Below are 21,847 nucleotides of genomic sequence, written 5' to 3'. Positions count from 1 at the left end.
TCAGGGCCCCAAAAATCCAGAAGTCTGTCAAATAAAAGTAGGCACATGTCCATTAAAAAACCTCACTGCCTTTTCTGAGCCTTGGTCATAGTGTCCTCTGCATGAAAGGGAGATACAAGTATTTCCCTACATCACAATGTTGGTTTTGCAGCTAAACTATTAATACTAGTGAGATGCTCAGTTATCATAGTGATGGGAGTCCTACAATTAGCTATACATGCATAGATTCTCAAGCCAGAAGGGACTACTGTTATGATCTAGACTGACCTCCTGTAGAACAAAGCCAATAATTCCTACAGCAGATCATTTAGAGAAAAAAATGTCTAATCTCAATTTGAAAGGTGATGCAGAATCCAGCACAACCATTGGTAAATAGTTCCAGTGGTTAATTACTCTCACTGTTAAAAATTTACACTTTATTTCTAGGTAAGAGAGAGAGAATAATAATAAGAATAATATAAAATCAGCTTTATTTTGTGTAACACTCTTTTAAACAAACTATACCCCACATATTTTGCAGAGCAGAAAAATACATATAACAGGATTAAATATTATATAAAAACAGATGGAAATGGACTAATTAGTGTAAGTTTATAAGAAATAAATATCGGCTAATAAGAAATACTATACGTAAATCTTTTTTTTTAATTTGGGCTTCTCTACATTATAGACCCTTGGCTGGTATAGGTGTTCCTGCAGAGCCCCCTAGTGGAGACACAGAATCTGTGAGCAAAAAGAATTCTGCTGGCATAGCTACGCTGTCAGACACACTCTTCCATCAGCATTGTTGCTTCTACACCAAGGGTTTTGCCGGCATAGCTATGTCATTTAGGTGGTGTGACTATTTTCACGCTCCTGGCCAATATAGCTCTTTGGTCAATTTTGCAGCCCACGCCTTCCATAGCATTTTTCATCTTAATATATTAAATGACTTTACAAACAAAAAGGTTGGGAACTTTTTTTTTTTAATTAGTCTATCTCCCACTGAATTTCAATAAGAGATGGGCACCTAAAGCCTTTAGACTCTGATTAAAATCCAAGGCTCAGCTTTTGAGGGAGTTAGGCAACAGGGAATGTTCAGTTCACCCACTATTGACACGCACCCCTATCAGGGACAGAGCATCAAAGTTCAGTAAAAACACCTCTGAGGAATTTACAGGCCTGGAGACTCTTCCTCACATGAGTAAAGGTGTTCATGTGCATTGGCAGGAGAAGAGAGGATGTAAGTCGATTAATCAGACAATTACATATGGCTGTGATCTCCAAAGAGGCAGAAACGAGATCACTAAAAGTCAATGGAAGTTGGGTGCCTAACTCCCTGAGGCTCTTTTGAAAATCTGGGACCACATCCTTAAGTATTTGAAGGACTGGCCCCAAATTTTAACGTTTTAGTCTTATATACATATCAGCGAATGATAGAAATGTCAGTCTGGAAGGGATCTTGAGAGTTCATCTCGTCTAGTCCCCTGCAGTGAGTCATGACCAAGTCAAGCAAGACCAGCCGTGACAGGTGTTTGTCCACTTGTTCCTGAAAACCTCCAATGATGAGGATTCAACAAACCTGATCCAGAGCTTAACTATCATTAGAGTTATTTTTTTCCAAAAGTCTAGCTTAAATCTCCCTTGTTGCAGATGAAGCCCATTACTCCTTGTCCTACCTTCAGTGGACATGAACATGATTGATTCCCGTTCTCTTTATAACAGTCCTTACCATATGTGAAGACTGTTATCAAGTCCTCCTTTTATCTTCTTTCCTCAAGACTAAACATGGCTCATTTCATTCACCTTTCCCGATAGGTCAGGTTCTCTAAACCTTTGATCATTTTTGTTGCCCTCTTCTGGACGCTCTCCATTTTGTCCACATCTTTCCTAGGTATGGGAAACATTAATTAGATAATTAAATAGAATTAAAAATTAATTAATAGTTAAACAGAAATTAAAAGATTTCAGTGCAAAAACGTGAAATTGCTGCAAGCTGCATGGAAACTTTTTAAAGACTCCATAATGGAGGCTCAACTTAAATGTATACCCCAAATTAAAAAAAAACATAGTAAGAAAATCAAAAAAGTGCCACCATGGCTAAACAACAAAGTAAAAGAAGGAGTGAAAGGCAAAAAGGCATCCTTTAAAAGGTGGAAGTTAAATCCTAGTGTGGAAAATAGAAAGGAGCATAAACTCTAGCAAATGAAGTGTAAAAATATAATTAGGAAGGTCAAAAAAGAATGTGAAGAACAGCTAGCCATAGACTCAAAAAGTAATAGCAAAATTTGTTTTGAATACATCAGAAGCAGGAAGCCTGCTAAACAACCAGTGGGGCCACTGGATGATCAAGAGGCTAAAGGAGCACTGAAGAATGATAAGGCCTTTGTGGAGAAACTAAATAAATTATTTGCATCGGTCTTCACAGATGAGGATGTGAGGGAGATTCTCAAACCTGAACCATTCTTTTTAGGTGACAAATCTGAGGAACTCTCCCAGATTGAGGTGTCATTAGAGGAGGTTTGGGAACAAATTGATAAACTAAACAGTAATAAGTCACCAGGACCAAATCATATTCACCCAAGAGTTCTTAAGGAACTCAAATGTGAAATTGCAGAACTAATAACTGTAGTATATAACCTATCATTTAAATCAGCCTCTGTACCAAATGACTGGAGGATAGCGATTGTGATGCCAATTTTTAAAAAGGGTGCCGGAGGGGATCCTGGCAATTACAGACCAATAAACCTGACTTCAGTATTGGGAAAACTGGTTGAAACTATAGTAAAGAACAGAATTGTCAGACACATAGATGAACATAATTTGTTGGGGAAGAGACAACATGGTTTTTGTAAAGGGAAATCATGTCTCACCCATCTACCTGAATTCTTTGAGGGGGGTCAACAAGCATGTGGACAAGGGGGATCCAGTGGATTTCCAGAAAGCCTTTGGCAAGGTCCCTCACCAAAGACTCTTAAGCAAAGTAAACTATCATGGGATAAGAGGGAAGGTCCTCTCGTGGATTGATAGCTGATTAAAGGATAGGAAACAAAGGATAGGAATAAATGGTCAGTTTTCAGAATGGAGAGAGGTAAATAGTGGTGTCCCCAGGGGTCTGTACTGGGTCCAGTCCTATTCAAAATATTCATAAATGATCTGGAAAAAGGGGTAAACAGTGAGGTGGCAAAATTTGCATATGATACAAAATGACTCAAGATAGTTAAGTCCCGGGCAGACTGTGAAGAGCTACAAAAGGATCTCTCAAGACTGGGTAACAAAATGGCAGATGAAATTCAATGTTGATAAATGAAAAGTAATGCACAATGGAAAACATAATCCCAACTATTCATATAAAATGATGGGGTCTAAATTAGCTGTTACCACTCAAAAAAGAGAGCTTGGAGTCATTGTGGATAGACTCTCTCCTGGCAACGTAGCTTCTGCCTCTTGTTGAAGTGGATTACAGACAATGACGGGAGAGTGCTCTCCCATTGACTTCACCAGACCCGCTAAATTGACACCGCTGCATCGATGGTAGCAGCGCCAATTTACTGTGGTATTGAAGACACATAGTAGTAACATTTAACACCCCTATAAAAGCTTTCTTCCATAGACATGAAAGTTCTTTACAACAGTCTGAGGCTTCAACTCCCCTGCTCCAGCCTGTAGGCCCATTCCCCTCCAAACATCATCAAATGTAAGTCAGTCTCCTGACTCCCAGCAGCCCCCTCCAACTACTAAAACCCCCTCCCTTTTCAGAGGACAGAGTAGAACCCAGGAGTCCTGACTCCCAGATGCCAATTGTTCTAACATACTACATCCCACTCACTTCCCACAGGTAGAAGTAGGTGCCAATGCAAGTATTATTGATTGTCTTAGAAGAACATTTTCCTCACAAGGAACTTTTTCATGGCTCCCTTCACATCCTTGTTCCTCAGAATGTAGATAATTGGGTTTAACATAAGGCTGACGATGCTGTAGATCAGGGAGATTAATCCGTCATTGTCCAATGAGTAGCTAGAGAGAGGTTTTACATACATGAAGATATCACTCCCATAGTAGAACAGGACTACAGTGAAGTAGGTCCTGAGGAGAATGTATCTTCGGTATCCTAAAAACAATGTATTCACACAAATGTCCGATGCACAGGGAGGGGCTCTACCGGTGAAGATCCTGGACACCAGTATCATGGTGACATTGAAAGAGATGTCTGCACAGGAAAGGGCCAGCAAAGGTGGGATGTCACAGTACAAATAGCTGACCCTGTTGGCCTCCCTAAAGGGCAGGTGGATGGTGAGAAACGTGTGCACAGCTGTGTTGAGTGCAGCACTCAGCCAAGAGATGGACAGCAGCAAATTTCAAATCCACCTATTCATGAGCACTGTTTAGCGCAGCGGGTTACATATGGCCATGTAGCAGTCATATGCCATGGTGGCCAGTAGGATGCACTCAGCACCCACAAAGGAAAGGAAGAAGTACAGTTGTACCACAAATATTGCATAGGAGATACTGCTTCTACCCAAGGAGTGGTGCAACAGCATCTGTAGGATGGTGGTGGTGGTCTGGCAGACCTCTAGAAGGGAGAGGTTCCCCAGGAAGATGCATATTTGGGTTTGGAGATGTGGTTCCACAAAGAAGAAAAGATTATAAGAATGTTCCCCAAGAGAGTGAAGATGGAGATGATGGAGATGACCCAAGACATAGGAAATGTAACCCCTGTAAAATATATGTACAGGTGAGTCACAGTCTATTATTCCAAATGGAGGCAGAGATGTAGTAATCTGCCAGTTTCTCAAAAGTCTCTCAGGGCTATCCAGAATAACTCTGGGGATCTTCGTCTTCTCGTTCAGTTGTTCTATGCTGTTAGAATCCAAACAGTCCAGAGATGAAGGATTTTTCCCTGAATCCATGCTTACATCTTTTTCTCACAGAAAAGAACCAGTAGGGTCACTACCCACATGGGCTTTTCCTTTGCTGACAGGGAGTGAGGAAAGCATTTAGAGTTTTTGACTTCTGATCACCACAGACAATAACCACATGTTTTGAAATTAGCACTTTTCTGTTAAAGTTCTTCATTTGCATTCCATGCAGCTTCTACCTCCTTTGATGGGTTATTCAGTTACAGCAGTATTTACAATGTAAATATTTGCTATTACATTATAACAGGATAAGTAAAAACAATGCATGTAACATCCTATTACTTTTCATAAAGTTTAAATACCAAAAACATTTAACAATCACTTTGATCTACACTAATTCACAAATGAATTTACATTGGGCTTCAGCTTGAGCTGGCACCTGGTCTGCCAGCATCACATACTAAAATCCCAAGAGGATGAATTCAGTTGGCATGGTTTGATTCTCCATGATAATGTCTTCACTTTGCTGCCACAGAAAGGAGAATGGTCTATAAACAAGGACAAAGCAGTTCTGCAGAAAAGGACCTGGGGATTACAGTAGACGAGAAGCTGGATCTGAGTCAGCAGTGTGCCCTAGATGCCAAGAAGGCTAATGGCATATTGGGCTGCATTAGTAGGAGCACTGCCAGCAGATCGAGGGAAGTGATTAGTCCCCTCTATTCAGCACTGGTGAAGCCACATCTGGAGTATTGCGTCCAGTTTTGGGTCCCCCACTACAGAAAGGATGTGGACAAATTGGAAAGAGTACAGCAGAGGGCAATGAAAATGATCAGGGGGCTGGGGCACATGACTTACAAGGAGAGGCTGAGGGACCTGGGCTTGTTTAGTCTGCAGAAAAGAAGATTGAGGGGGGATTTGATAGCAGCCTTCAACTATCTGAAGGGGGGTTCCAAAGAGGATGGAGCCTGGCTGTTCTCAGTGGTGGCAGATGACAGAACAAGGAGCAATGGTCTCAAGTTGCAGTGTGGGAGGTCTAAGTTGGATATTAGGAAACACTATATCACTAGGAGGGTGGTGAAGCACAGGAATAGGTTCCCTAGGGAGGTGGTGGAATCTCCATCCTTAGAGGTTTTTAAGGCCTGGCGTGACAAAGCCCTGGCTGGGATGATTTAGTTGGGAATTGGTCCTGCTTTGAGCAGGGGGTTGGACTAGATGACCTCCTGAGGTCTCTTCCAACCCTAATACTCTATGATTCAAGACTGAACATTTCAGTATGGTCAGTGGCAGAACCAGGAGTTTACAGTTTCTTCCTACTAACCCTCTCTATCCATTAGATCCCTTTTCCTTCTCAGAGCCAGGAATAGAAACTAGATATCCTGACTCCCTGACCTTGATCTAACCCCTATAACCTGTTTACCTTCTGGAGCTTGTACCTTTCCAACCCTGATATTCTATGATTCTGTGATTCTAACCCCCAGATCCTTTTCAGCAATGCTATCACTTGGCCAATTATCCACCATTTTGTAGTTGTGCATTTGATTTTTCCTTGCTAAGTGAAGTACTTAGTGCTTATCTTTGTTGAATTACATCATGTTGAGTTTAGACCAATTGTCCCAGGTGTCGAGGTCTTTTTGAATTCTAATCTTGTCCTCCAAAGTGCTTGCATCCCCTCCCAACCTGGAATCATCTGCAAATTTTATAAGCACATGCTCCAATCCATTATCCAAATTCTTAATGAAAATATTGTATGGCACCGGACCCTGGACTGACCCCTGTGGAATCCTACTAGATACGCCTTCACAATTTGACAGCGAACCATACTGTTGGAATTTGGTCTTTCAACCAGTTATGCACCCAACTTATAATAATTTATCTAGACCTCATTTCCCTACTTCGTTTATGAGAATGTCATGTGGGGCTGTGTAAAAACCCTTCTTACTAAAATCAAGATGTATCTCGTCTACTGCGTCACCACATCCACTAACCCAGTAATCCTGTCAAGGAAGGAGAATAGGTTGGTTTGGCATGATCTGTTATTGATTATGCTGGTTATTCCTTATAAATGCCACTTCACTGTGTATCTAGTGTCCAAGATGTATTATGCTTGCTTAAGGTCCAAAGTCTATAGGAGTGGTCAAAATTGTAATATAATGGCTCTATGTTCATGTTATGTCTTCCTCTACAAGCTGGACCCAGAAGAGAACAAGGGACCTACTAGTAGCTAAAAGAGACCTGCTTTCACTCGAGTAGTAGAGGACAGGTATTCCGGGCTGGGAAATATCCCCCTTGAAAATCAAGAAATGAGGTTTGTAGTCCTTCTTTCTCCTGAGAGACAGTACCATGACTTTTGCTTAAAGCTGAGCTGTCATGTTGGGACACCTACCTCAACAAACGCCTGCTCATCTTCATTGGTCTGCTTATAGCCTGGACACCCTTTGCCTGCATCCATCTATCATACACTTACATCATCTCGATCATACTGAATATGCCTTCTTCCCAGGGTAAGAGGAAGGCATACTCCACCTGTTCATCCCACCTGACTGTGGTCCTTCTGTACAAAAGGCAGTCCTATCTTCACTTACCTGAGACCCAGTTCAAGTTACTCACAGGGTAGCACCAGACTGATCTCACTATTATATAGCATTTTTACACCAATGTTAAACCCCATCATTTATACCTTGTGGAACAAGGATGGGAAAAAACCTTTGAAAAATGTGATCTTTAGGATGTGAATAAATGTTATACTCCTCTTCCTTAGCCTCTACTTCTTCTTTTGCTGGTGTTTCACTTTCTTCTTTTTCTTCGTTTTCATCATAATCTTCATCATCATCTTTTTGTCTTCTTTCTCGGATTTTCTTTTACTGATGCTGTTTCTTGTCATTATCATTATCATCTTCTTAACTATTTGTGCATAAGAACATAAGAATGGCCAGGACTGGGTCAGACCAATGGTACATCTAATCAAATACCAGTTTTTCAACAATGGCCAGTACCAGATGCTTCAGAAGGAATGAACAGAACAGAACAATTATCTAGTGATCCATCCTCTGTAATCCTATCCCAGCAACTGGCAGTCAGAGGCTAGGGACACCCACAGCATGGGGTTGCATGCCTGACCATCTTGTCTAATAGCCATTGATGGACCTATCCTCCATGAAAAATTTCATTGTCTTCTTTTGCTCTTTTTCATCATTACTTTCATCTTCTGTTACTACGGCTTTTCTTCTTTTTCTTCACCATCATTCTCATCCAAATATTTGAAAATAACCTTTAGTATGTACCACAAACAGCAGTGAATCAATTATCATTTATATATCTGTATATATATTTATTTATTCATTGCTTACTAGCTCCTTTCTGTACAGAGACATGGTAAGTTCCAAGAAATGTAGGGTGCATTGCACAGAAGACACAAAGACATTATAGCTAAGTTTGGGAGGATTCAATTTTTATTGGTAAATGTCAGTAAATGTCAATCGCACTGTACACACACAAATATTTTATTCCATAATTGAAATTTACAGATAGAGAAAGGAAAACAAATGTTGCTTTAGAACTTCTTAGAGTTTGGTTTAAGGATATTTGCTTAGTTTGTTTTGAGATGTGCTGTTGGCAATTCGTGTTTTAACCATTATAAATCTTCAAGTTTTTGAAATCAATGTCCACTGACAATAAATAATTGTTGATTGATCTGTCCTCTAGCCTGAGCCACCCACAATGTCCTGCAACTGTGAACATTTATATTAATAAAAGTCAGAAAAAAATACTTAAACACGATAATTTTGTGCAACTGTGAAATTTTAAATTGATACACATAGAAAAAGTGCTTAAACATAAATAGCTATATTATCTGTCAACGTTTTTTTTTAAAAAAATTAGATTCTGACAAGCCTAATTATAGCAGAGATTTTCAAATCTGCCCTGTAGTTTTAGGGAACTGTGCATCTACCTAGGCAGCCCTGAAAATATAAGCAAACATTTCCACTATGAATTGAATTTCCTCCTGTGTCTGCAGACAGCCTGAAAGACTAGTTCAGAGAGAAATGTGAATTGCCTTTATTCACTTAAATGGGATATTGTCTCAGACTCACAGCATCAGTGCTCTCTTGGCTCCGTACAGTCCCTGTGAGTAACCCCCTTCAGTGTGACAGCCCTCCGTGAGGCTTGCACTCTGTCTCTGGGGTTAGGCTCTTTGGCCCCGCTGCCTCCTGGGACTGCACCTCTGAGCCCTCAGCACACCTATCTGTCTCCATGAGACCTCTCAAGGAGTCCACTCACTCTGGACTCCCTGGCCCCCAAACCCGCAGGTAGCAATGTCACCCCGATCTCTAGACTGCAGTGACTCTCAGCCAGTGTAAAACAGAAGGGTTTCTTGTACGTCTGGAACACAGCACAAGAAGTCCCTCAAGCCTAGAAATTCTCAGCACAGTCCATGTGAGCTCAAGGCCCCGATTTGTCCTTAGTCGAGAAGCGGCCTCCTTCCAGCTGACCACCCTATATCACTTTCGCAAAAGCCCCTTCTCCATCCTTTATCTTCATTCCTGGGCACACAAGTCACCTGAACCCTCTCTCTTCCACCCTTTGTTCCCATTGGCCAGAACTGGCTGCCTTCCAGATCACCAGGGACCTCTCTCCTCAGCCCTTTGTCCTCCCACTGGCCAGAACCATCTGGCTTCAAAAATGAGGTGGGCCTCCAGGTCACCAGTTGCTAAGTTCCACAGTGTACAGGCCATTGTCTGGGGTACAGGCTGCTAGGTGAGGTCACACCTGGTCCTCTGTAACAACAAACACCCTCTTCCACCACCTCATCAAACATGCAGAGCATATGGAAAACACACACAGAAAATCCCTCATTTCATCACATAACACTAAGAAAATCCCCCACTTTGTCACATATGTTAACTCTGAAACTTAATGAGGACAATCTCACTGCCCACATAGTTAGTTATTTACTGCTGATTTATTTGGCAGACTCACATGGTTAGTCTGCTTATTTCAAACTGCTTCCCACACTATCCCATGTGCCCAAATTATTAACTGTCTCTTAAAGAGTTGTTGTAAGTCAAACTCCCCTCCCCCGCCCAACAACATCATAATACCAGGTGGTATAGTCCATAAGCACATCGATTTCATGCTGGAAACTAAAATGGGAAGACATAGGAGAACAAATTGAATTTAGTGCGCTGATTGTTTTATTCATTTTCATGATAAATTAATTAAGAGCCAGCTGTTTAAAACTTGAAATCAAGTTCCTGCAGAATTCCCAGTCTGCTGCACCAGATCTCAAAATAATCCAGAGACCTTGCTACAGAGTTTAGCCCCAGCTTGCCATACTTGACTACACTACATTCTATACACTGTACATTAGATTCTATGCTGCACCTCTGAGGAGGTGTAGTGCAGAGGGCCCAGTGGAGGGTAAAGATGGCTTTAAGATATCTCTGTGAATCTCAAATTCTAGGCTTCTCCGAGGGATTCGCACATTCACAAGAGTGAGTTAGAGTAGCTCAGAGTGGCCGCTACCCCTCCCAATACACTAATTTCCACCAATGGCCACATCTGTGCCAAGTCCTTATGTCTAAGGATGCGCATGTGTTGCTTTGTGGGAGAATGGACTGCTCTGTGCACAATGGCCCTGCACTGCTTCTGCATGAGGAGAATTGTAGAAGTGTGTAAAGGGCCCTATCACAACCTGGAATTTGGTTCTCTGACTGTAACTTCTCAGGCTCTTAAAAATGAGGAAGAATTCTGAGTCAGCATCATGTAATTGCCAGTATTTGCATTTGGCCATTACACTGGGGGAAACACCCGATTGCTTGAGCAGAAGACCAAAGGAAGTTTATTTTCTCCTCAAGGACGTCAGCAAATTCGATGCCCAACTCCCATTAGAGGTCATTGAAACTTAGTCATCTAACTTCTTTAGGCATCTTTTAAAATCCCTGCCTACATGCCATCAGGGCCTTGGCTTTCTCATGGTTTCAGGGCTCGCTGAAGCTCTGACTCATTCTCTGGCCTCACTGAGTACACCCCTTCAAATCCCAGGCTTCATGCCTTTACCTCCCAGGAGTGGAATTCTGTGATTCTCCCACTCCTAGGTGGGGCTGCAGCACCTTGCACATTGGCCATTGCTCACAAAACATAAGAGAAAAGGATTTTTAAAATAACAAAGCATCTACACACGTCTATCTTACCTGGAGTCCAAGGTAGGCCTATATTATCCTAGATGCCCCAGTCTCTGGAGGTTGGGCTCACTTGAGTTCCCCTCTCTCTGAGCCTATGCTTTTAAATCCAGCACCCAGTCCTATTTTCCTGTTCCCATTTCTGAGCCTGATTAAACTGATGTCAGAGGCTCAGTAGGAGCTCTGAATAGCAATATCAAAGTCTATAGTCCTGATTGTTTGCTGAAAGATTGTCCTCTGGACTATTGTCCTCCCTGCTCCCACAGTGCAGATTTTAAAAAATTTAAAAATTTAAAAATTGCCAGTGATGGAGACTCCAACACAGCCCTGGGTAAGTTGTTCCAGTGGGTAATGTTTTTTTGTTTTACCTTTCCCATATATTAACCAAAGCCAAATACAGGATGCTCTAGTTTATGGATCAACACTGTAGTCTGACATATTCAGACTCGGGGCTAAAATTTGAATCAAAACTCCAGATCCAAATGGACCCAGATGAGTGTGTATTTCTAATGAATTTCTGCAATAGCTGGACTCACTATCCAATTACAGAATGATCCTATTATCTGATCAGATCTTTCACCTCAATGCAAATACACCTCTACCCCGATATAACACGACCCAATATAACATGAATTCAGATATAACACGGTAAAGCAGCGCTCTGGGGGGGCAGGGCTGCGCACTTGGGCTGATCAAAACAAGTTCGATATAACGCGGTTTCACCTATAATGCAGTAAGATTTTTTGGCTCCCGAGGACAGCGTTATATCGGGGTAGAGGTGTGCAATCAATCACCTTATGCTCCCAATTCCATCCCAGGAGATGATGAAGTAATCGGGCCTCAGAAGAGAGGAACTGCAAGTTAAATACTCCGGTAAGCTTCAAGGTTCATAGGAAGATGATGCAGCCTTTGGGTCAAGAACAATAGAGCCAAAAATCCTAGATGTGAATCAATATTTTAGGATGTTTACATTCATTTTATGCCATAAATTAAAAAATGGAAAAGGCAGGGATTTTTGTCCTTTTTTTTTTTTTTTTTTTTTTTTTTTTGCTATGACCACACAGTTAATCACCTTTTAAGGTACTACTGATAATCTGTGAATGCAAGGCACTTCAGATAAACCATTCATACGACCTCTCAGAAGTCAGAGGTTGTACAAATATTGTAAGCTCTACTAATAATTTATTTTCCTGTCTAAGGAAATGGTGAGTAACCTTTTGAATTGAATCAATGCCCAATTCTTTCTTTGTAATCCAACTAGGCACTGTTTATACATATGTGAGGACATTTTCAATTAGATGCCTTTCAGTTTCCTTGACTAGGAAAGAGGAAGTAAGGGGACCTCAATAAATTTTTTCTACCCCATTTCTTATTTTGTATAACAGTCTCTACCTGCAGAGGTGTTAAGTGGCCACTTCATATTAAGTGGTCTCCTGCAACTCTTTATGCTTAACAAACTGTCCCAACTTGGATTTAGCTGTACTACTGTGGACACCTTCCACACACTTGAAGAAGAGCTCTGTGAAGCTCAAAACTGGTCCTTTCCACCAATAAAAGATATTGGTCCAATAAAAGATATTACCTCACCCATCATGTTGATCTGTCATTTCCCCTCTTCTCCACATGAAACTAAATATTCCCAATCTGTTTATGTCGCTAATCAGTTTTTGCTGCTCATCCCTGAAAGCTATGCTATCTCCTTTTCTGGATGGTCCCCAGAACTGAACATAGAATTCCTAGTGAGGAATTTATGTCTGTATCAGTCCCCATCCCATTCCTTTGGCATCCTAAAATTTTGTCTGCTTTTAGCAATACTGATATTGCACATTGAGTAGAGCTCTTCATGGAGTTGTCTGCGATGTCTCTCCCATGAGTTCACACAGTTATATTGGAGCCCAGTAAGGGGCAGGAAGAGTTCAAATTTTTCCCTTCAGTTTGCATTATCTTACAGTTTTCAACATGTTGCCTATTCAAATAGCTTAGTGAGGTGACTCTGAACTTACTTAGTCTTCTCTGGTATTTACTACCCTAAATTATTTTCTATTATCTGCAAAAATTTGCCATCTCACTGCTCATCTCCTTTTCCAGATCATACATTACACAACTCATACCAGGAAAACTTGTGAAACCCCAATGTCCTTGGTGAAACCTTTTGCTATAGTGAAACCTCACCATTTATTCTTGCTCTTCGTTTCCTAACTGTGATCCTGTTTCAGATCCATTATAGTACTTCCTCTTTCAACTTTGATGCTCTCATGTTTTTTAACAGACACTTGTGAGGGACTTTGTCAAAGGCTTTTGGAAATCCTAATAAATTAAACCAACCAGTTCTCTTTAGTCACTATGGGCACCAAACAAAAGCCCTTTGATTTAAGTTATTATTACATTTTGTATGGCAGCATATAAGGTCACTAACTGAGATCAGACCTTCATTGAGCTAGACATTCTCCAAACACATCACGAGAGATAGTCCTTATCCCAAGTAACTAACCATCTGTCTAGAAAAGACAGATAAAGAGAAGCAAAGTAATTCATCCAAGGTCACACAGCAGGTGAATAGCTAAACCGGGAAAAGAACGCTTGCCTCTTTAGTCAAAGACCGCTGCCTTAGCTATTATATCATGCTGCTTATCCTTCTTCTTGGGCTCTCCATTTTGCTGACAATTATCCTTATTGATGTTGGTTATTCCCTATCCTTTCATTCTCTTCTAGGTGTTTTATAATTCTATTCATATTCTATCCATCCATCCATCCATCATTTGGAACTGAAGTAAGATTGATTTGCCTGTAATCCACAGAATCATCACTAGCTATTCTGTAAAGAAAAAAAATCCATATTTGCAACTGTCCTGACTTCTAGTACAGTTGCTTGCCTTGATGACAGAAAACACCATTTTTAGAGCTAGTCAAGGAAGGATTCTTTTACCCACCAACATTTCAACATGAATACACTTTTTTTTTATTTGCATTGAAATTTTTCTTCTATTGTTTTTTAAGTTTTTGCAGAAAACCCAAAACACCAGAAAATAAGAAAAACACTTTGGGTTCTTTTGATTCCCAAAAATCAAACAATGCAAATTGGGCGGCGGTTTGGGATGGGTGGGCGTGCAGTGGAGAGTTAGATGGAGGGTTCTTTAATGTGAAATGTTCTATAAGAATGGACTTTTTGGTGAACATATCCATTTTGTTTTTAAAAAATCCATATTAAAACACGTTGGCAAAACATTTTCAACCTACTTTAATCATTTTGTTAAAAACTCAGCTTCTTCATTTTAAGGTTGTTTCAAAATTATTTGACTTACCCAACCTCATCATTTTTCTCAAGTTGCTATATACAGTTGATGAGTTTGGTTCTTCACCTCCTCTTTTGACATCTCCCTTTTTGACTGCACCTCATTTTTATTATCTGGAAGAAGTTTTCTCCCCAGCATTCTTTGTGATAAAAACTCTTCTTTAAGATGTCCATATATTCCCTAATTGTTATATTTGCTCCTTGATAGTTCCAAAGGTGTGTTGTTGACGGGTCAGTTCGTAACTCTGGTGTTCATCACTGTGAGGTTCTGCTGTGATCTGTCAACCATGCCTGTAATGTCCCACACAACAGGACTGAAGTCCAATGAATACAAAAGGGATTCTGTATTGAGGCTGCTGGAGACAGAGTGATGCTGTGGTTCTTTCTCGCTGCCCAGCTCTCAGACTGTGCTACCCAGTATCACAACAGAGGGCCATCTTAAGTCTCAGCCTGTTTTATGCAGTCACAGAGGAGGCTGTTGAGTACACTACATGCACTGTATGGAGATGAACCCAGCACTAGCAATGGCAAGCCAACGCCCTGCCCTAGCTCTGTGTAGAATCTGGGATAGATTCATAAGAAGATAGGACTGGAGGGGATTTTTCAAAATTGCCTAGTTGTCTGAAACTCAATCATTTCAATGGTGTTAACCCCTCAGGTCTTTTTGAAAATCCCACTAGGTGACTATCTACATCTTTTGGGACCAAAATACCTTTAAAAATCTGGCTTCATGTGCTCATATGTCTCTCATTACCTCAACAGTTCACAACTATTGTCTACACAAGCACCTTCTGAGCTAGATAAGCATCAGCTCCCACTTATATAGTTAAGGCACAGGTTCAATTAAGGGACTTGGTGAAGCTTACTCAAAAAATCTGTGGAAGAGCCTAAATTTCTGAGGAAGCCCAGATCTCTGGAGTGACCAGCCTTTCCCCAAGTCTCTAGGCCATTTATCCACCCATCCATTGGACCAAAGTGGTGAAAAGCATCCTACCAATAATTCATTACAAATTATTTCCTCTGCTCTTGATGTTCAGGCAAACTCTATAGGAAGGAAAACAAATTGCAAGTGGACTGAGTGTGTGACTGAAGGTTGGGCTAGGAGGCTACAGTTTGGATGTTAGGGTAGTTGTATAATCTACACCTTGAGCCTTGTACCCCTTTGTGGTGAGGGGAAATCCTGGGACCAACGCAACCTGATTCCTCTTGAGGAGGATCCCTGACAGCAGACAGCAGCCCCTCTGCAGTGACTGAAGAGTCCAGCATCATCTTCAAACCTGAAGATCATTCATGGAGTTCGTGAGTGCACCGTCTTTTAGTTAGTCAGGGAATTTGTTTTGGGGACCCCCTACTCCCTGAACTGTGTCCTCAAGCCAGGGAGTAAGGGTTTGAGGATTTTATTACCTGCTGCTTATTATATCTGTGGAGGGATTCACCACCTCCTCCCACTTGTGGGTCCTTTGGGCTGTACTGAACCCAGTCAGCCACACTGCTTAACCACTGCAGAGAATTTTATAGGTCATCAAGGGCCCCAGCAAAGTATGCCTACCAACAGGACACTAATTTTACACTTGTTACATCAAGTCATGGCTATTTTCAGTGTGGGCACCGGTGACCCTAAAAATAGTGTTTCACCCTGTTATATTGTATTTGTTGCCTGTTTAATATAATTATTGTGTTGAATATATTTTTATGTGTTGTGTTATTTCTTGGAAGTCTCCAACTATATGGCAAGTAAGTGAGGATTACTCTGTAGTTAGAATTTTCCTCCCAAGCTGCCCTCGTGACCCTGCCAGGAAGGAGCGAGGGGGTGGAGGCACCACCAAATAATTTCATAGAAAAAGAAGAAAAAAAGATTCACCCTGCTGAGTGGCTGGCGGGATGCAAAAGAACCCAGACCTGTCCATCAAAACCTGTAAGCGGATTGCCATTAAAGGAGGTAACCAGGTGGAGAGGGGTGCTACACTTAGGATAGCTTCAGAGGACTGCTCCAAAGTACACTTTGTTATCTAGTCCTTTTGATAATTAACTTTTACAAAATGCATAAATCATAGTGACCCCTACTGGGTCATCACGTCTCCTAACATCAACAAACATTCCTAACAATCTTAGTCACAATAAGCTTCTATATCAAAGGGGCCCAAATTCAAGGTCCTCATCCACTTATTTTCTTTCAGTCTCAATTGTTGACTTTTTCTCTGCTCTCCTCCCATTCTGATTAGCAGAACCTGCAGCTAGTTTTGACCTTGCTTCCAGAAGCCCTGCTTGTTCAAATTAACCCTTAAGTAGTAAGTGTTCTATTTTATTAAGTCCTGGTTACAGAAAGAATATACGATTTCAAAATTTGGGGTACACCCCCCCCTCAAATCTGGGGTAACAAAACCACCCCTTCCCTTGGGAGTTTGTTCCAGTGGTTAATCGCCCTCGTTCATAAACATTGTGCCTAATTTCTAACAAGAATTTGCCGGGTTTCAGTTTCCAGCCATTGGTTCTTGTTCTGCCAGTCTGTGCTAGATTAAAGCTCCCCTATCAGCTGTGTATCAGGAGGCTCCTATGACTCATGTGCAACTGAACGCTGGGTTCTAGCATGGGGGCAATCTTGCTATTACCTCTTATATAGCTCATATAATGGAGCTTTCCCTGTCCACTCCTAAAAGCACACATTCCTAAGTAATTTAGGCTGAGATTTTGAAAGCCTCCTAACGGATTTGGAAGCCCTATTCCCATTAGCAGGGATGGGAGCTGGGTGTCCAAATCCCCTCAGCAACTTTGAAAAGCTCACCAGTATGAGTAGGGAGTCAAAAACTGGGCCTATGTAGATATGTGTAGCCTGAAAGAAGAACCTTTTGAGAAAACTAGAGAAGACTATACAGGGTTCAAAAAAGAACTAGATAAATTCATGGAGGATAGGTCCATCAATGGCTATTAGCCAGAATGGGCAGGGATGGTGTCCCTAGCCTCTGTTTGCCAGAAGCTGGGAATGGGAGATGGGGGATGGATCACTTGATGGTTTTCTGTTCATTCCCTCTGGGGCACCTGGCATTGGCCACTGTTGGAAGACAGGATACTGGGCTAGATGGACCTTTGGTCTGACCCAGTATGGCCAGTCTTATGTTCTTAAGGAACACAGAGGAGGAGAGGCTGAAGAAGATTTCAGTTGCTCTAAAAGCAGTTTCCAGAGGTGGAGGCATCCGAGAAGAAGGGGTGAAGAAGGACTGTGAAGATCACACAAAGTCCCCTATGAGGAGAAGGGTGTGGGCATGTGGGATGCAGGCAAGCAGAAGGAGACAGCCCAGTGAGGTAGTTGATTCAGGGCCTTGTAGGGAGCTTACATTTGAAGCCAAGAGAGTTATTTGAAACACAGATTATACATGGTCAGTATGGGAAATAAGAGGGGTAATCAGGATGGCGGCATTCTGCATGGAAGCTCCACTTTCATGACCCAGTCTGAGAATTTCCTACATGACTTAGGCATCCAAGGTAAAATGTTTAAAGAGCACCAAAGCATTTTAGGGATGAGATTTTAAATGGAGCCTAAGAAAGTTAGGGGCCTAACTCACACTGAATCTCAATGGGATTTGGTCATCTAACTCCCTTTAGGTTCCTTTGGAAACTCCAGTCATAGAATCCTAAACCCCACTGATTTATGACTCTTGGGTCCCCAAAACCCTTAGTCATCCTCAAAAATCTTAGGCTATTTATTCATATCATGCTTTGCTTATCTCTCTCTACGCAACATTCCCCATTTCTGTCATATTGCTAGTGTGCCCATTTCTGTAGTGACTGAAGCATAGCTAATAAACATAACAATCACATTTACTTATCAAATTATTCATGCCAGCACAAATATAATAAAATAACATAGAATTTGTGCCTGAACCCCTCCTGAGTCCAGTCCCTGTTATCACAGGCAACCCCATCTTATAATTCCCTTCATAAATTTATCAAGTTCCACCTTCAAATTAGTTAGGACTTCCCTCCCTCCTCATCCTATTAGGTGATGAACTCATTAGGCCTCAGGAGGTAGGCCAAATGATCGTCAGCCAGAAGATAACCGTAAACCTCAAGATGTGTCAGACCTGAAATCATCCTAGAATAATAGAATCATAGAAATGTAAGGCTGGAAAAGACCATGAGAGGTCATTTAGTCCAACCCCCTGCACAGAGGCAGGACCAATTAAACCTAGACTATACTTTAAAGGTGTATGTGCAACCTGTTTTTAAAGACTTCCAATGATGGGGATTCAGTAGCCTCCCTTGGAAGCCTATTCCAGAGCTTAACTACCGTTAGAGTTAGAGAGTTTTCCTAATATCTAATCTAAATCTTCCTTGCTGAAGATTAAACCCATTACTTCTTGTTGTATCTTCAGTGGACACGGAGAACAACTGATCACCATTAACTTTATAACAGCCCTTAACATATTTGAAGACTGTTATCTAGTCCCTCGTCAGACTTCTTTTCTCAAGACTAAACATGCACAGGTTTTTTTTTAACCTTTCCTTCTAGATCAGGTTTTCTAATCCTTTTATCAGTTTTGTTGTTCTCCTCTGGACTCTCTCCAATTTGTCCACTTAGCTGTGACATTAGTGCAGTTTTCAGTCAAGAAGACAACACAGGTAAATAATTGATGTTTCCAATATCTCTATTTTTTAATTTTCTTTTGTGTTCATATGTATATTCAAAATGATAAATCTTGTCAGGAACATTGCTGAGTCCAAATAAACTATGTCACCTAGTTGTCCTTTATCCAATATTGACCCAATAGTTGTAGAATTGAATAAATTAGAGCAGTTCTCTTTTCCTTTGAAAAAGGCATGCTGATGTAACTCTATCATATCATGATCTCCTAGATGTAGAGGTAAAGATTCTGTGTTTGTAATTTCCCCACTTCCCCATGCACTGTTTTAAATTTTAGATACAGCATTTTCTACCCATTAGTCCTCTGGTATAGGGGCTGACTTTAATGGGAGATTTCATCTAATAGCTCAGCTTCTTTGTTCTGAAGCTCCTTTGAAATGATGTGATGTGCGATATCTGGCCCTGGTGACTTGTTGCTCTTCAATTGATACATTTGTTCTGGCAACTCTTGTTCTTAACCTCAGGGTTTAGATGGAGTGTTAGTGCATGGCAAACTGGCGTGGAAATCCTACAATGCACTAGCCTGAAACTCACTAATGGTCCCTAGAGATATATCTTCAATCTCTGAAAATATCTTAGGCAATTTTTTTTCAAAAGTGCCTCAGTGACTTTGAAGCCTAAACCCTCTTTTATAAAGTCAGAAAGAAACAGATTTTTTTTAAAAAACATGTAGGCACCTAAAGATGCAGCTAAACATCTGGTGGGATTCTCAAAAGCACCTAAGCAAGTTACATATCTTTCCTCCTGGCCAAGCTATTTGCATCTTTAGGTGCATAAATACCATTGAAAATCTGGCCCATGGGGACTTCTGAAAATTTTACCCCTCATCTTTAATACCAGATTAGAGTGAGTCTGGGGTAGGTATTTCCAGAATATCCTCTGTTGTGAAGACTGACATTGACAAATGGTTTAAACTTGAACTTCCAGAGGAACCTTAAATGAGTAAGGCTCCCAAATAACACTGAAAGTCAATAGCAACAGAGGGTCCTGTGGCACCTTTAAGACTAACAGAAGTATTGGGAGCATAAGCTTTCGTGGGTAAGAACCTCACTTCTTCAGATGCAAGTAATGGAAATCTCCAGAGGCAGGTATAAATCAGTATGGAGTCAATGGCACTTAAGCACAAAACTCCGTTAGCCCCTTCAAAAATCCCAGGCTTCAGTTCTCTTATTCTCCTTAATTTCTCCCATTACCCTAGTTGACCAAAGGCAATGATGGTTTCAACATTTTATGCACCCAATCCCATTTTCTCTTTATTCCAACTCAGGTTGACTCCATGGGAGCCATGCATGTATATCCATGGTTAGAATTTGGCCCTGATATCCTACACACATGCAGTCAAACAAATAATCAACTATCCTAACAAGCACCACCCAAGATACACAAGGTTATGATAGTACTGCTCTGTATTCTCTTGCAGATTGTAGAAGTCTCATCCACAGATTTGCGGAATGGTAGCTCAGTGACAGAATTCATTATCCTCAGTTTGAGCAGTACCTGAGAGATACAGGTTTCACTCTTCATCCTCTTCTTAGCAATGTATCTCCTCACCATAATGGGCATAATCACGTCACTAAGGATGGATAGCCGACTCCACACCCCCATGTACTTCTTCCTGGGGAATTTGTCCTTTCTGGACATGGACTACACCACAGCCACAGTCCCCAAGATGCTCCCATCCTGCTCAGACAGGTGTGAACTATCTCCTTTGCTGGCTGTGTATTGCAATCTTACTTCTTCTTCCTTGGCACAACTGAGTGTTTCCTTCTGGCGGTGATGTCCTATGACCAATACATGACCATATGTTACCCGCTCAGATCCTCAACCATCACGACCAAAAGGACATGCACACAGCTGGTGATAGGCTGCTGGATTGGGGGCTGCCTGTCACCACTGATGCCAGCCGTCCTACTGTCTGGTTTATCTTTCTGCGGCTCCATTTTGATCAACCATTTCTTTTGTGATATCCCACCGCTGCCGAAGTTGGCGTATGTGGACACCCATGTGATGCAAAAGCTCATATTCCTGCTTTCTGCCCTGGTGATTTTAGGGACCTTACTGTCTATGGTGGTTTCCTACAACTACATTGTCATCACCATTGTGAAGATCCCTTCAGCAGAAGGCAGACATAAAGGGCTAGTCTACACTGGCAAGTCTAAAGTGCTGCCATGGCAGTGTTGCTGCAGCAGCGCTTTAACATGGCTTGTGTAGTCACAGCAGAGCGCTCTCCCATCACTCTAAAAAAACCACCTCCAAGAGGGGGTGTGGCTACTAGCACCGGGTGCACAGCTCCCACTGCTGGTGCAATGTCTACACTGGCGCTTTACAGCGCTAAAACTTGTTGTGCTCAGGGGTGTTTTTTCACACACCTGAGCAAGAAATTTGCAGCACTATAAAGTGCCAGTGAAGACAAGCCCAAAGTCTTCTCTACCTGTGCCTCTCACCTGACTGTGGTCTTGCTCTTGTAACTGCTTTTTCTCCAGCTCCAGTTCCTGCCTTCCCCTTACCACTTCAACCATGTCCAGACATGCATAAAATAATGCCCATGCAGCAGCCACATCCTTTGCACTACCTTGTGGCTTAAAGGTTGTGCAATATTGTTCAAAGCTCAGATTCACTTCAATAAAGGGATTCTCACCCTTAAAACAACCTATTTCCCAGGTGCATTTCCCCTTCTTCATTACCCATCTCTCTAACCTGCTGGTTTTCTCCTGTCTCAAGCAAGCAGCCAAGGGGATTTTTTCAGCCATCTCTACTTCCCTTATCTCACTAATGATGCCTACCAAAAGCCCTTTCATGTAGTCACAGTATTGCTCTAAAATCTTTACTTTTAAGACACAACTCTTTAACTCCTTATTGCATGGTCCTACAGTTATTCTAAGCATGATTCTTAACTTAA

At 41.5% G+C, this 21,847-nt stretch overlaps 1 pseudogene; it reads right to left on the bottom strand.

The window, feature by feature from the left end:
- Positions 1-3,854: 3,854 nt before the first annotated feature.
- Positions 3,855-21,467, bottom strand: LOC135886202 (olfactory receptor 5V1-like; annotated as a pseudogene).
- Positions 21,468-21,847: the final 380 nt, after the last annotated feature.

This window comes from Emys orbicularis, chromosome 12 (assembly GCF_028017835.1).
Source record: "Emys orbicularis isolate rEmyOrb1 chromosome 12, rEmyOrb1.hap1, whole genome shotgun sequence".
In the NCBI taxonomy this organism is placed as follows: domain Eukaryota; kingdom Metazoa; phylum Chordata; order Testudines; family Emydidae; genus Emys; species Emys orbicularis.
Note: the sequence above shows the minus strand (reverse complement) of the source record. Positions and strands in the feature narration are given on the sequence as shown.